Raw genomic sequence first — 14,359 nt, 5'->3', positions numbered from 1 at the left:
GCCATCCCCAGCGCTAAATTAACAACAAAGGTAAATTGCTAAAGGGCTGTGAAGTTTCACCCTACAGAACTCAAACAAAAGTATGGCAAAATGAATGACCTATCGCTGTCTGTGGCCTATCCCTGCAACCAAACCCTCAGCTCTGTGAGAGAGGGAGCCGGGTTCTTGTGCCTCTCACAGGTACCCGTGGCTGGCTCAGGACCTGGTACAAGCTGCAGTCCGGGCAAACAATGATCACCTTGGTCATCATCATCGTCATGAAAACTCCTGCCATCTATTGAGCACATGCTTTTCAGTTTCACTTTTAAGTCACAAAATAATCCCAAGTACTATTATCGTTGTTGTTTATTGTTACCATCCCTCTTACACATGAGAAAGATGTGTTTCAGAGAAAATAAGTCATTCAGTCAAGGTCACACAGAGCATAGTGGCCTATATAGCACCCTTGTAAACTATTCTGGCCAGATAGATTTTGTAAAGCATTCGCATGGAGTAGACAAATGGGGAAAATGTGTGCTTCCTCCGGGTGGGTGCAGCCCATTAGACATGAAGCTTGGTCAGGGAACACTGGTGAGATGTCAGCCTCCCCTCAGTGGGGACCTTTTATGAAGCACACCACCTGCACAATCCTATGTTCAAATCCACAACTCTCTGATTTCAAACCCCATGGTATGGCCTTTCCAGCCTCTAGAAATGGTCAGTGATAATGATTCATGTTTGTCCCTAAAATAGCCGGGATTTTGCTTGTTTCCCCTCAGTTATCTCCTAACAAGTTAATACTTCTTTGTGGGTAGCTCGAGTTGCCTGATCTTTGGATTATGGTGCTCCATTCTACTCACTCATCAGTGTCCACTGCTAAGGAGGATTCCCAGAGCCCTCTTTCCTTGACCTCTGAACCATTTCGGTGAGTGGGACAATCACCGTATTATAATTAAACGAACCACACCTCCCACCCCTCTGGTACAAACAGTGGCAACATGGCTGCACACCTCCAGCCCCAAACAAGCTCTTGCTAACGGAAACCCTGACAAATCACAAAGCGTAAGCAGCAATAGCAGGCACCGGGGTAATAATTTATTTTTAATGCCATGCTGTCTTTAACAGTGCAATTTCCTCTAGGGTGTTTGCTTTGAGATTGCAAGATAATTACATCTCAGAAACCAGGCTAATTACAGTTAACAGCCTGAAAACCAAAGGAACCCTTCCCTCCACCCCCACCTTTTTTTTTTCCACTAGAATACTATACAAATTCCAGTTAAAACGTGCAGCATCATTTAGGAAACCAATTTGACTACAGCTTAGAGGTTCATTCTCCCCTCCTAGCTGTGCACGTATAACTCGCATTGATGTGTACCAGAGGGACCTGAGTAACACAGCCTCAGTGATTAGAATAAATAACAGCACTATGGAAAGGAAACAATGACAGCAATTTTCCAATAGAAATGAAAGTCTAAATGTTTCTGGTGGAAAACCAGGGTGGGAGTGTGGATTCATGCTGTAAAGATGAGATTACCTGTGGCTTCTAGATACCCTTTAGGGTCTCCTGGAGTAAACAATCAACCAAGTTGGGCCATTTGTAGAATTAAGGAGATAGAAGGGGTGTGAGAAATCATCCGGTCAGTTTTCATTATTCCACCAAAAATGCAAAGCATCATGTGTAGGTCATAAAAGTCTTGAAGAACGACAATTCCATGACCTGGTCATTCAGTGAGAAAACATTTTTCTATCATCTCATAGGCACCATGCTTTGGGGCAGGGATAGACAAGTGGATTTTCTGGTTTTTTATAATCCTTAAATCAGAAAGCTTTCCCAACCTTAAATTTAACTTGATGCAACTTCAGACCTTTTCCTCTACTGGGTTTTTGCTGAGATAAAGACTCTCTCAAATAGATCGAGCTAACCCTACCTTCTCCTTTGGATGGTATAACTTTCCATTCCAAGTACTTTCCAACTTTTTTATGCAAATGTGCATATTATTTCCCAATTTGTCTCCAGTTTCTATTAGCTTTTGAAATGTGGAAGCCAAACATTACAACTAGCTCTGGCTCAATTTGGCATCTCCTAGAAACTAGAGCCTGGATTTTCTTTCTTCCATTTTTGGGGGGAAAGGGACTGGGAAAGAGAAGAGGAAATCCAATATTGTGAACTTTCACATAAAAATTAATTTCCGTTTCTATAGTTCTGCAGAACTTAACTACCTGACATCATAGTCTTAAACATAACTAAAGCCGAGCTTCTCCTTCAGGCTTCTGCAGAATACCAGTGGTGTTCCTTTCCATCCACATCCTATTTAGAAAAGCAACATATCGGTCCTTCCCATCAGTCTCCTTGCTAGAGGCTCCTAGTTGCTAATAATGTAAAATTTGCATGCAAATGGTTTTTCTCATAGTAACAACTCCTTAGCAACACTCCCTCACTTCATTCATTCTTCTAACAAACATGTATTGAGTGCTCACCATGGGGAAGGGGACTCCACCATCTTTGTTCCTACTCAACTGCTCCTCCAATCAGCTTGCCCCTTAAAGAGGAGGAATTGCTAACCTTGACTAATCAGGACAGTCAGTGGGGCCACTTTTTATCTGCACCCAGGCATAGTGCTTGCCTCTCTGCCTCAGATCCAGGCAGGTCCTGGTGCTAGAGGTGGGTCAGCCACCATTATTAGTCTTCCTCTTCTACTCTGAGGGCTCGCTGGAAAATGTCCTCAGAGATCCTCTTGGGATAAGCCACCTTTCTCTGCTCTTTGTTTCTCCTCACAGGCATGCCTGAGCATCATGGCCCAAACATTCAGGTTAGGGGCTGAGAGAGAGGTGAGAGGCCACACTTCCTCCTCAGACCAAAGTCATGCCTCCTTCCCAGTTTTATCAGAGTACTAAATTGGGAGTTAGGTTGCTTGCCTGAGAAGCACATTTAATTAGCTTCCCAGGAAGACTTTGGGAAGACAGGGAAAATTGACAGGGCATGATTTGAATATCCAGGCTATCAACTCATTACATTAGCCCAAAATCTTACCTCCAGTCTCTAAAATTTACTACGTACCATGCCAGGTGCTGGACTCCAAGGTTACAGTCATATGAGGCACAACCCTCTCCTCCAGGGGCTTATGATCTAGTGGAGAATTTTATCTACTTTAGAAATGAAGTTTCCACTGTCATTATCTGAAAGAAATTTTATCCTTTACAAGAGAACATTTGAGATGAAATTTAAGTATGGCTTAAAAGATTTCATAGCAGAAATTTGGGAATTTGTGAAAGTGATGTCAGAGTACCTGTGTTATGCTCTGTTAAGATCCTTATGTTTTACGGCTCTCCTCAGAGACTTTACTATCTGGTAAAAGGAAGGAAATTAAATAAAGGATATAATTTTACCTCAAGCCCAAATCGTCCAGGCACCATTCTGGAAAAATGGAAAATATCCGCTGGTGATTGACTTTTTTTTTTTTAATGGAAGAAGAGAAGAGCTCAGAACCAAGGAGTATGTAGCTATGAGAATGTCCAGACCCAGGAAGGTGTTCTGACCCCCACCACTTCCCCAAGAAGGTGTTCCCACTCCCCAGCACATTTCTGCCTCAAGAAAGAGGCAAAAGTGTGTGAATGAACTCATTAGAGCTTGTGAGAAGAAAAGTTCCTACCCAAAAGGAAGCTGTGGGGACAAAACGACATGATGGATGTTTAAGGATGCTTCCCTGGGAGAAGAGTTTTCATTTCTACCCCTCATTGTTTTGAACAACTCCTTAGGGCAGGTAAAGGGTAGGTGTTGCTGAGTAACAAGAAAACCATTTCTGAATTGCTCTCATAAAGTTGGGTCAACAGTCAACCACAGTTACCTGCACTTCCAGGTAACTGGAAAATCCCATTATTGGGGTCTCTGCTGGTCACATGAAGTGCGCAGGCCACAGTGGGTGGTTCAAACTAAACAGTCTAACTGCAACATCACAAGATTCAGGACGAGAGAGAAAGATTCTAATAAAACTCTGGGCATAGAATTCACGTTGGATGAAATTTTCATTGATAATAATAGGAGGAAAATAATTTGTATACAATTTAAAGTACTTTGAAAGTATCACGTTAGTAATGTGGGTTTTTTTTTTTAATTTTCTGGATGCTCTAGTTATTTTAAGCAATTTAAAATAGAAATCTTGTGCTTTAAATATGTCTCCTTTGGTCCATGTGACTTAGAGCATACAATTCAGTTGCAAATCATCCAATAGCTGCTCACTTTAATAGCGCACAAATAATGTTAAGAGGAAAGCATAAAAGGACTGCATCCCTAAAGTTATGAAGGGATGGCAAACAGTATAATTTTTAGGAATAACCCAGGAACATTTTTCAGCAAGGCAAAACCTACCCTAATAATTTGTTTTTCCAAAATTTCCTTGAGTTCGCTTATAATTCCCTAAAGAGATAGCCTATCAAGTAGGTACTTTCCATTATAGAATTCACTAGTGTAGTAAAGATCTGCCCATACCAGGTTTCTCTCTGATCACTGTCACTGATGATTTTCTATTCATTCATTCATTCAAGAAAATTATTTTTCTCTAATTGGACCCAGATGCACAGAATTGGATTCATCAGAATCCTTGATTGATGATCCTCTCATCATTGGTCCATGCCTAAGCCACTTCCCTTTAGTTATTTTAAATAATGTGTGAAGCATTCATGAATGCACCATCCAAAAAATAAAACTAGAACCTTGATGGGGATCTACATCTAACCATATGCTTCTCCCCGCTCCTCATTCCATCTTCTTGTTTCCTTTCCCTGCCTGAGATAAGCATCCTCTTGAATCCCAATTTCACTCCCTTCCTTTCCTTTGTATATAGTTTCATTGCATTTATATGTATTATATACGTACATATGTAATGTAAATTATATATACAATGTGTATGTATACATGTATATGAATATGTACATGTATAAAATGTGCAAATTTTATACATGTATAAAATGTATATATACATATACATTCCTGTTTTTCACTGTATTTTTTAAAAGGGGTATCATGCTGTAACCTTTGGAAAACTTTTTTTCTCTACTATGATATTTACTGTCATCCATATTTTTGCAAGTTACTGTAGTTCATTTGTTTTTGGATAAAGCAGATAATATTATATCGTGTGAATATGTTACCATTTGCCCTCTCCTAATGTTGGCCATTTAGGTCATTTCCAGGCTTTTGCTATTGTAAACAATGCTACTATGATCATTCTTGTACTTGTATCTTTTTGTACATATACAAGAGTTTCTCTTGGATGTATATCTAGGAAATTGCTGGATTATAGGAAATGTGACTATTCAACTTTAGAAGACAATGTCAAACTCTTTTCTGAATTGATTGCATGTTCAACTTCAGAAGATAATGTCAAACTCTTCCAAAGTTATCGCAAGCCCACTTGCCATTGTCAGACATTTTAATTTTTACCCAATTAAATAGCTATAAAATGATATCTTATCATGGTTCTGATTTGCATTACTCTGTACTAAAAATGTGAAACATGACTTTACAAGTTTATTGGTCATATGGTGATTTTTTTCTGTTCATGTGTTTTTCTCATTTTTCTGCTGGCGTGCGTGTGTGTGTGTGTGCACGCATGTACACTTTTCTTATTGATTTGTAGGCGTTCTTTACATTTTTAAATGTTACTCCTTTGCAGTTCTGTATATTATGAGTATTTTACCTAAGTTTATAACTTGTCTTTCAATTTTCTTTAAGGTATCTTTAAATTTTTAATCTATTTGGAGTTGATACAGTATGAGGCAAGAATCCAATGTCATCTTTTTCCTTATGAATAATGGATAACTTTTTTCCCAGCTCCATTTATTGATCACTCCTTTTTTCCTCCTGTTCTGATATGTCACATCTGTCACACCCCCAAGGTTTCATCTATGGTTCTCTAATCTACTCCTCTGGTCTATTTGTCTATCCCTATACCAATCCACATTGTCCTCCCTCCCTGCTCTTGCTTTTCAGAGATAACCTGACTACTCTAGGCCCTCTACCCCTTCATGTGGATTTTGGAATCATTTTATCAAATACCATGAAAAACCCTGGAGTTTTTATTGGAAATATATTGAATCTACAGATAATAATTGAAATACTTATGATATTAAGCCTTTTCCATGAACAAGGTATCTTTCTCTCTTATCTGGGTCTTCCTTTTTTTAAAATTTTGTTTACTTGTTTATTTGTGAGTGAGAGAGAGAGAGAGAGAGAGTGCACAAGCTTGGGTGAGTGAGGAGAGGAGCAGGGTGGGGAGAGAGAGAACTGCAAGCAGACTCTGAGCTGAGTGCAGAACCTGCCCTGGGGCTCAACTCACGACCTTGAGATCATGACCTGAGCCAAAACTAAGAGTTAGACACTGGGATGCTTACCAACTGAGCCACCCAGGCACCCCTGAGTCTTCTTTAGCATTTCTTAATAAGGTTTTGTAATTTTCCCTGTAGAGATCTTCACATCTAACATTAGATTCCTCCCAGATACTTGATATTTTACGATAATTTTGTAAATGTTGTTTTCTCTTTAATTTTGTTTTATAGTGTTTACTGGAATGGAGGAATGCAACTGATTTTCATATTAATCTTATACCCAGCCACCTTACTAAACTCTCTTATTTTTTCTAATAATGTGTCTGTAATGTAATTTGGATTTTCTATGTAAGTTATCATATGATCTATAAATAATGACTGTTTTATTTCCTTCTTTCTAATCCCTATACCTCTAATATCCTTTTCTTACATTACTGAACTGTCTAGAATCATCAATATAGTGTTAAAAAGAGAACAGAGAACATCTTCTCTTGTTTTTCTCATTCCACATTCTCATCTTGGGTGATCTCTTCTACTCCCACAGCCTCAATCACTATCTAGATCTCTATCTTGATTCATGTATTCAACTGTGAATTTTGGACCTCTTGATCTGAATGTTCCAAAAGCACCTCAAACTCAATGTGCTCTTAACTCTTCAGCTAGTCTCATCTCTCAATTGAGGCCCACTCTTCCTTTATTTTCTAACTTTCTAATGATGCTACCAGCCATGTTGACCCATACGAAAAACATGGAGGCTTTTTTTTTCTCTCCTACCACACACCCTCTCAGTCAACAAGTCCTATTGGCTCTAGTTCATTAATCTAACCCTTCTTTCCACCCAATCTGCCAACGCCCTTCATGTCATACCTGTCCTACTGCCATAAGTTCCTAAACCATCACCTGCATCTGGCCTTGCCTTCTACCAAACCCTCTTCCATGCCAGCCTTTCTAAACTTTAAATCTGGTCAGACAGTGCCCATAATAAAATCCTCTAATGGTTCCCTATGATTTATAGAAAAAGCCTAAACCCTTTGCATGGGCAAATGTCTAAAAGCTAGGCCCTTTTTGATCTGGCCCCCATGCCGCATCAGCCTCATCTCCTGTTCTCTGTGCTGTAACACTCTATGCTCTGGCCATCCCGGGGCCTTGCAGTTCCACAGATGTCTGGTACACTCTCCCTTCAAGGTTTAGCACCTGTTGTTCCCTCTCTGAATAGTGCACTTTCCCTTCTCTACTTCCTTCCATCATTTTCTGGTTAACCCCACACACCCTTTAGGACTCAGTCTAGACATCACTTCCTTCAAGAAGCCTTTGCCCTACTATAATTGACCTTGCCTGTTTTCTCCACTCCCTGAGAGCAAGAACAAATCTTTGTCATGTTTACTTCCGCAGAACCCAATGTAGTGCCTGACATAAGGTAGGGTCTCAGTGAACACTTTGGAAATGTACAGTGAATCAGTACCGCTCCCTGTTCAGAATCCTGTCTTTCAAAATTCCCATTCAATGTCTTCCTAATCCCCCTTCTACCCCCTGCGATGTGCCCCACCACTTTACATCTTTCCTTAGCACATGTCTCATGGGATTTGGGCTTATGCCTGATCCTCTCCACCAGCTGCTTGCAGGCTGAGGCGGTGCCTCATCCATCTTGGTGTCCCTGCCACCTGTAGCCCAGAGCCTAGCACATAACTGATGCCAAATAGATATCTAAAGTAATAAAACTGAATTCCCTCCTGGAGCCACAAGCCAAGCAGAGAACGTGCTTTGGGTTCTTCTGTGAGCTGCATTAGTGTTCAAAGTACCAAGATTTCTGCCAGCATCTCCACCTGCACAGCCTTCCGCCTCTACCTCCCCAGTGCTCCTTTGGTTTTATAATGAAAGTCTCTGAAAGAATGTTATTCATTTTACATAATATTATTCATTTCATAGGCAATGCCTCTTCATCTTTCTATTCTGTACTTCAAGGTGCACCTGCATGTTTTCTTGGCTTCGTTTTGGGCATTTTTAAGGAAAAAGCCTTCATGTGGCACTTAGTCTGGGTTTCCCTTCCTAGAAATATCACCCCACTCTTCCGTAGCTGTTTATGAGTGTCACACTCTGCCATTTAAATATTAATGTTATGGAAACGGAGGAGAAAAATCGGTCTCTCATCTGATATGCGATGCTGAGGGAAATTAAGATTAATAAATGGTGACAAGCTCTATAAAGGAAATAAAAGTTAAATTGCCTTGGACTATTTTCAGAAGTTGTTTGAGCAATGAGTATTATATTGAATACGCCATAACTATGAACGTTCTAAAAGCCTGATTTCTGACTACAGATCTCAAATGACAACCCAAACCTTAGCATTCCCCTCAGAGTACTTGCATTCTGCAAGTTCACACGTAGGGGAAATCCTTTAAGAGGCAAAACTGAGAAAGTCTGAAAATTAGGCTTTCTTTATCAGATCTCAAGCAGCCACTGAAATTGGGGAAGAACAAATTTTAGGTCTAAAACTTTAGGTAATCATGTCTAGCAGGTAGAAATATCTAGGAAATTAACTAAAATTTTTCACTTCTTCAGCAAGATAAATCACATCACAGACACATCGGCTTGGCCCAGCTAACTGCGGAAGGACGGGACCCTCCAGCTCCTGTTCTAGGTTTGGTTCCCAGAACCTCTCTGTTCTACTTAACCTTGCTAGGGCTATTGGTGAAAATGTAAGGCAGTGATTCCCAAACTGTGGTGCCTGTACCAGCAGCATCAGCATCATCTGGGAACCTGGGAGAGCTACAGCTCTTCAGGCTCCAGTCCAGACCTACTGAATCAAAAACTCTGGGAGTGGAGTTCGATAGCTCCTGTTTAACAAGCCTCCAGGAGATTTTGATGCGCCTGCAAGTTTGAGAACCACTGATTCTTAACCTTGGCTGCACATTAGTATCACCTGGGGAAATTTTTCTTCAAAAAATGATGGCAGGGTTCTATCTCCCCAGAGATTCTGATCTAATGGGCTTGGGGTGAAGCCAGTGCACTGATTTGTTTTAATAGTTCCCCAGATGATTCTAAAGTGCAGCCCAGGTCGAGGATTTGATCTTAGGCACTGATTCCTTACTCTGGTGATGGCAACAACTTCAGAAAAGAGCTTTTGGTTCTGAGTCTTTCCTTTCAACTATTCTCCACCCCTCCCTCCACACCCTCAGAAGCCCCACCCAGGGATTTGTCTCTAATCCAGCAGTTATCAAACTTCACTATGAGTCAGAACCACCCTTAGGGATTGCTAAAAATAGTCTGCTGGGCCCCAACTTTAGAGTTTCTGATTTAGTAGGTCTCAGGCAAGGCCCAAGAATTTGCCTTTCAAGCAAGTTCCCAGGTAGTGCTGACATTGCTGGTCGGGCTTCTAACCCATGCATTCTCCAGTCACTATGGCCCTGGGGAGAAGGGAAAAGTTCTTACAGTAATGAACTTACCCTGCAGCATCTCCAGGCTCTTACAGAACCCCCAGCCTGTTACATGAAGTCCCCTGCTCCTGACCAGAAGGCGGTGCGGGGTCATAGTCCAGAGTGCAGCCTCAGCGTCTGGGCTGCAGTGTTAATCCCATAAACTCTCTGCGCCTCAATACCCTGTCTAAGAAGGGGAATAATATAGGACCTACCTGAAGGGGTTGCTGTGAGGATTACATGCATGAATACATGCTGCGTGCATAAAAGTGCCTATGTAAAGTGCTCAAAAATATTATAATTAGTTATAAATATAAAGTTATAATTAGTTATAACTTCTAAGTTGTCATAATTATAGGTAAAAGTACCTCTAATTATTGTATAGCCCTCCCTCTCTAGAGTATAGACATTGATGGCTGGGGCTCCATGCAGACGGAGGAATGAAAAGGACACATACCTTGCCATCCATGCTCAGGATCATTTGTCCCACTCCGCTTAAAAATGGAGGCGTTGTTAATGGACTGCTATGAGTCTGAAAAAGGGTTCTCTCTAGAGAGACCCCACCTACCAGTCATGCCAAGCATAGCAGCATCTCTTGGAAGCAAGTGAACAGAGTCCCTAAACAAGTTGAAGAACCTTTGCTACAGCTCTAAAAGTAAATATGCCTAAAATTATTCCATGATTTCCTACTGTCTTAAGATAAAAGCCAAGCTGTTCATCATTACTTAATGGGTCCTGGTCCCTTTCCAGCTTCTTATTCCATAACAAACCACTTGGATTTCTCTAAAAACACCCTGCCCTATGGAGTCACAGTGCCTTTGCCCCTACTCCTTCTTCTGCTTGGGTGTTCTCCTTGCAATCCCTGCCTGCAAATTCCTACTTCACATTTCTTTTTTCATGTTCCCTCAGAGTCACTCTGCCCTAAAACCTTCCTGATCCACTGCCCTCACTTCCCTCCAGGAAGAGCTGATCCTCCCCTACCCTGCATTACCTCCCTGCCCTCTACAAACCACTGCCGTGCCGTTGAGTGCCTGGGCAGCCACCATTTAGTCACAGCCTCTCTCCACTGCTAGACTATGAGCCAAACCAAAGAAGCAATCATGTTCTTCTGGTCATCCTTGACCCCCACACCAAGCGCGATCAGTAGCCCATATTAGGGGCTTCATTACCGAGTGGATGTATGAAATATGCAGTCAATTCTATATAAACTGAAGTCAATTCCCAGATAGTCAAAGGACACCACGAAAGAAGGGATCAGAAGTGGTGCAGAAAGAGGAAAGAAGATGACTACCTGAGATGACCCCAAAATAAGAAGTGCGTGGGACATAGAGCAGCTAACTTCTCATCAACGGGAAATGTCAAGCTACCTGTTAGTTAGGGCAGTGGTTCTCCAACATTTTGGACTTCTTTACACTCTTACAAGTTATTGACAACCCCAAAGTGCTTTTATATAAGTGGATTACATCTTTCCATATTTACCATAGAAAGTAAAATGAAGAAGTTTTTTAATGTTTCTTCATTAACTTGTTTAAAAATTTAAAAAGTGTAAACAGATACTGTTTTTAAAAACAGTCTATTTTCAAAAAAACTTTTATTGAGAAGAGTGGCACTGATTTTTCATTCTTGCAAACCTCTTTAATATCTGGCTTATATTAGTGTATCAGCTTCTGCATTCAATCTGTTATGATATTGCTCACCATGTAGCCTCTGGAAAACTCAGCGATGTGCTTGCAAAAGAATGAGAGTGAAAAAGGCAAATAAAGTTTCAATACTGTTATGAAGTATTTCTGACCTTGTGAGCCTCATGAAAGAGTCTCAGAGATCTCACCCCCCCCCATCCATGGGCTCTGGGACTACCCTTTGGGAGCTGCTGAATTAAGATATAGGTCACCTGTGGTTGCAGAGAATGAAGTGACAGTGACTGAGAAAAGATAAGCGTATACTTCTATCTTTGCCTAAACTTCCAGATACAAGCAGTGCCCATCAATCATGGCACTCTTTCTGGTTGCTCTGCCATCCCTGGTACACATGGTCCCAAATGGCTCCCCAGTACCACCTCTATAATCCAGCCGGCAAGGAGGGAAGGGCATGCCCTGTTCCTTTTGAGTGCATGTCCCGGAAGGCATATATCACTTCTCCTCATATCCCATTGGCCCGACCTTGGACAAAAAGCCTATTATGAGCTGCACAGAAGACTGGGAAATATCCCTAATCTCGTTGGCCATATGTTCTATCACTGTAGATGAAGGTGAGAACAGATATGGGGATAATTCTTAGTCTTCTCTACATTGACCTTTCTCCCTAGGCTCTGCTTGGCACAGTCCCAGAAAGGGGCTTGGACAAGCCAGGGCTTACTTCACCCCGGCCCAGAAGGTCAAAAGAGCTGGTCCTGACAATGAGCAGGACTCACACAGCAATACCTCTTTGCCTGTGCATCTGCCTCACAAAAACAGGACTGAAAGAAAACAAGGAGGTCTCGAAGCAGGTAAGCCCTCAGGTAAGTAGGAGCTCGCATAAAGAGCAGCAGATGGGAGCCACAGATCAGTCACAATGGAAACTTACTAGTTAAGAGAAAAAAACCCATGCATCAGCTATAAATGAGGCTCTGGTTAGGATAAAGGCCAAAATCATCAACATAGCCCACAAGGCCCTGCATGATCTCAACCCCTCACCCCAAACCTTATCCCCAGCTACAGCTCATGCCAGTCTCTCCCTCACCCCCCACATTTTGGTCATGTTCGACTCTCCAGTTTGAAGAATACACCTTAATACTTGTCTGAGGGTCTTTGCATATGCTGTTCCATCTCCTGGAATACTCTTTTCCCCATTACTGCCCGCTCCACACTTGCTTATTCTTCATTCAGGTTTGTGGAATAAACAAAGACCAACCAAATGAGAATAAGCAAAGGCTATTTATTCCAAGCTTGCTATATCAAGGGAGTCAGCCACTATCACTTGAGTTTCGGCAGACTCAAAGGCAGGCAGAGGAGTGGGAAAGTTTTATAATGCAAAAAGAGAAGGCTTCAGGTTTACCCTGACTAGAAGCTATTGGTATGAGAAAACTTAGGTGGGATAACTAGAAGTGGAGCATCCTACGTGATTGGTTAAGGGTACATATTTGTCTTTCTCTGGTTGATCCTAAGTTGGAAGTAGGGATAGAAATCAGGGAAACTGTCAGTTATTAATCAAGTCCTAGCCAATTGTTACTGGGGTTATTGTTTGGCTTTCCTGGACTGGCTGCTAGAGATGGTGGTTTTTCTATAGCTTGACTTAGAGATAACAGGCTGGCTGCCTAGCTTAGTGCTGTAGATGATGGGTTGGCTAGTTGCTGCAGATTGTGGGTCAGAGTTCTATTTTACATTTGGTCTGACCATTGTCCACTGCGATATCCAGTCTCTCAGGTCTCAGCTCACAGCATTTTCTCTTAGAAGCCCTCCCCAGCCCTACCAGGGTAGGTCCACCGGTAGTACACTCCTGCAGTAGCTGAAGGCATGCGTTCCATATTAGTTCTGCACCATGAGCCATTATGGCATTCCGACAGAGTCACCCACCAGGCAAAAGCATTACATAGACAACAGGCATTGGTCAGGTGATGTTACCATGGAAAACAAGAGAACAAGAAGTCGACTGTTTCTCAACATTTCTCATCAGGAAAGCAAAATGACACAACATTGCTTCCCCAGAAAGCACGCTTTCACTTCTTCCTACCTGCAAACACTCCCTGGATAAAACAAATGCTATCAGCAAATGTGAGAGGAAACCTCTCCCAGGCTTCAAAATGTGGCAGTTTTCAAATTCAAATCACAAATTTTCTGTAATCCTTAAGTGGTTATTGATTTGGTTTTACTAAAAAATAGTGCTTTATTTTCTAAATTTATTTCAAAATTCTACTTACCCAAAAACAAAACCAAAAGGAGACAAACAGAACGACAAAAACCAATAATCATTGGAGACGTAGTCATGACTACCTAGAGGTAGTTCTATGATCATAAAACTACATTTGTTGCCATGAAGAATAGAAAACACATAGGGCTTAGGGTCTCTCCTTAAGTCAAGCTTGAGAGATCAGACTTATGCAAGGAAATTATGGGAAACTATCTCAATACAACAGAGGGATAAATTTACCCTCTTATTCCCAAGCCTGATCGTTATAGTATTTATTCATTTATCCTACAAATGTTTCCTGGACACTAACTCTATGCCAGGTACTGTGCTTGGCAAGAGGAAAACAGCAGTGAACACCACGGTCAAAACCTGCCTTCTTGAAGTTTACAGAGGGTGATGCGTATATCCAGGGGTCATGGAAACAATGGGTCAATTTCAGGGGAAACAATCAGTTATTTAGCATAGTGTAGACAACCCAACTGTTCTTTTGTTAACCTGTGGCTGCATTTTTCTAGTGGTGTTGGCATCAAAAAGGCAGCAGGAGCCTGAGGCTCTTATCTTTCCAATCCCTCTCTCTTCTCCAAGGCAGGTAGTTACAAGTACCAAATAAGTTTCTATTCTCACTATGGGGTTTTTTGGTTTAAAACTGTTTATTGATCAATAAAAAAGTAGAAAATCACAGAGTCATTGCCTGGGGAAACTGTACTAGTAATTTTACAGCAGGCTAGATAGTAAGGAAAGATTACAAATGTTAGTAG

This window comes from Ailuropoda melanoleuca, chromosome 6, assembly GCF_002007445.2.
Source record: "Ailuropoda melanoleuca isolate Jingjing chromosome 6, ASM200744v2, whole genome shotgun sequence".
NCBI lineage: Eukaryota > Metazoa > Chordata > Mammalia > Carnivora > Ursidae > Ailuropoda > Ailuropoda melanoleuca.
Note: the sequence above shows the minus strand (reverse complement) of the source record.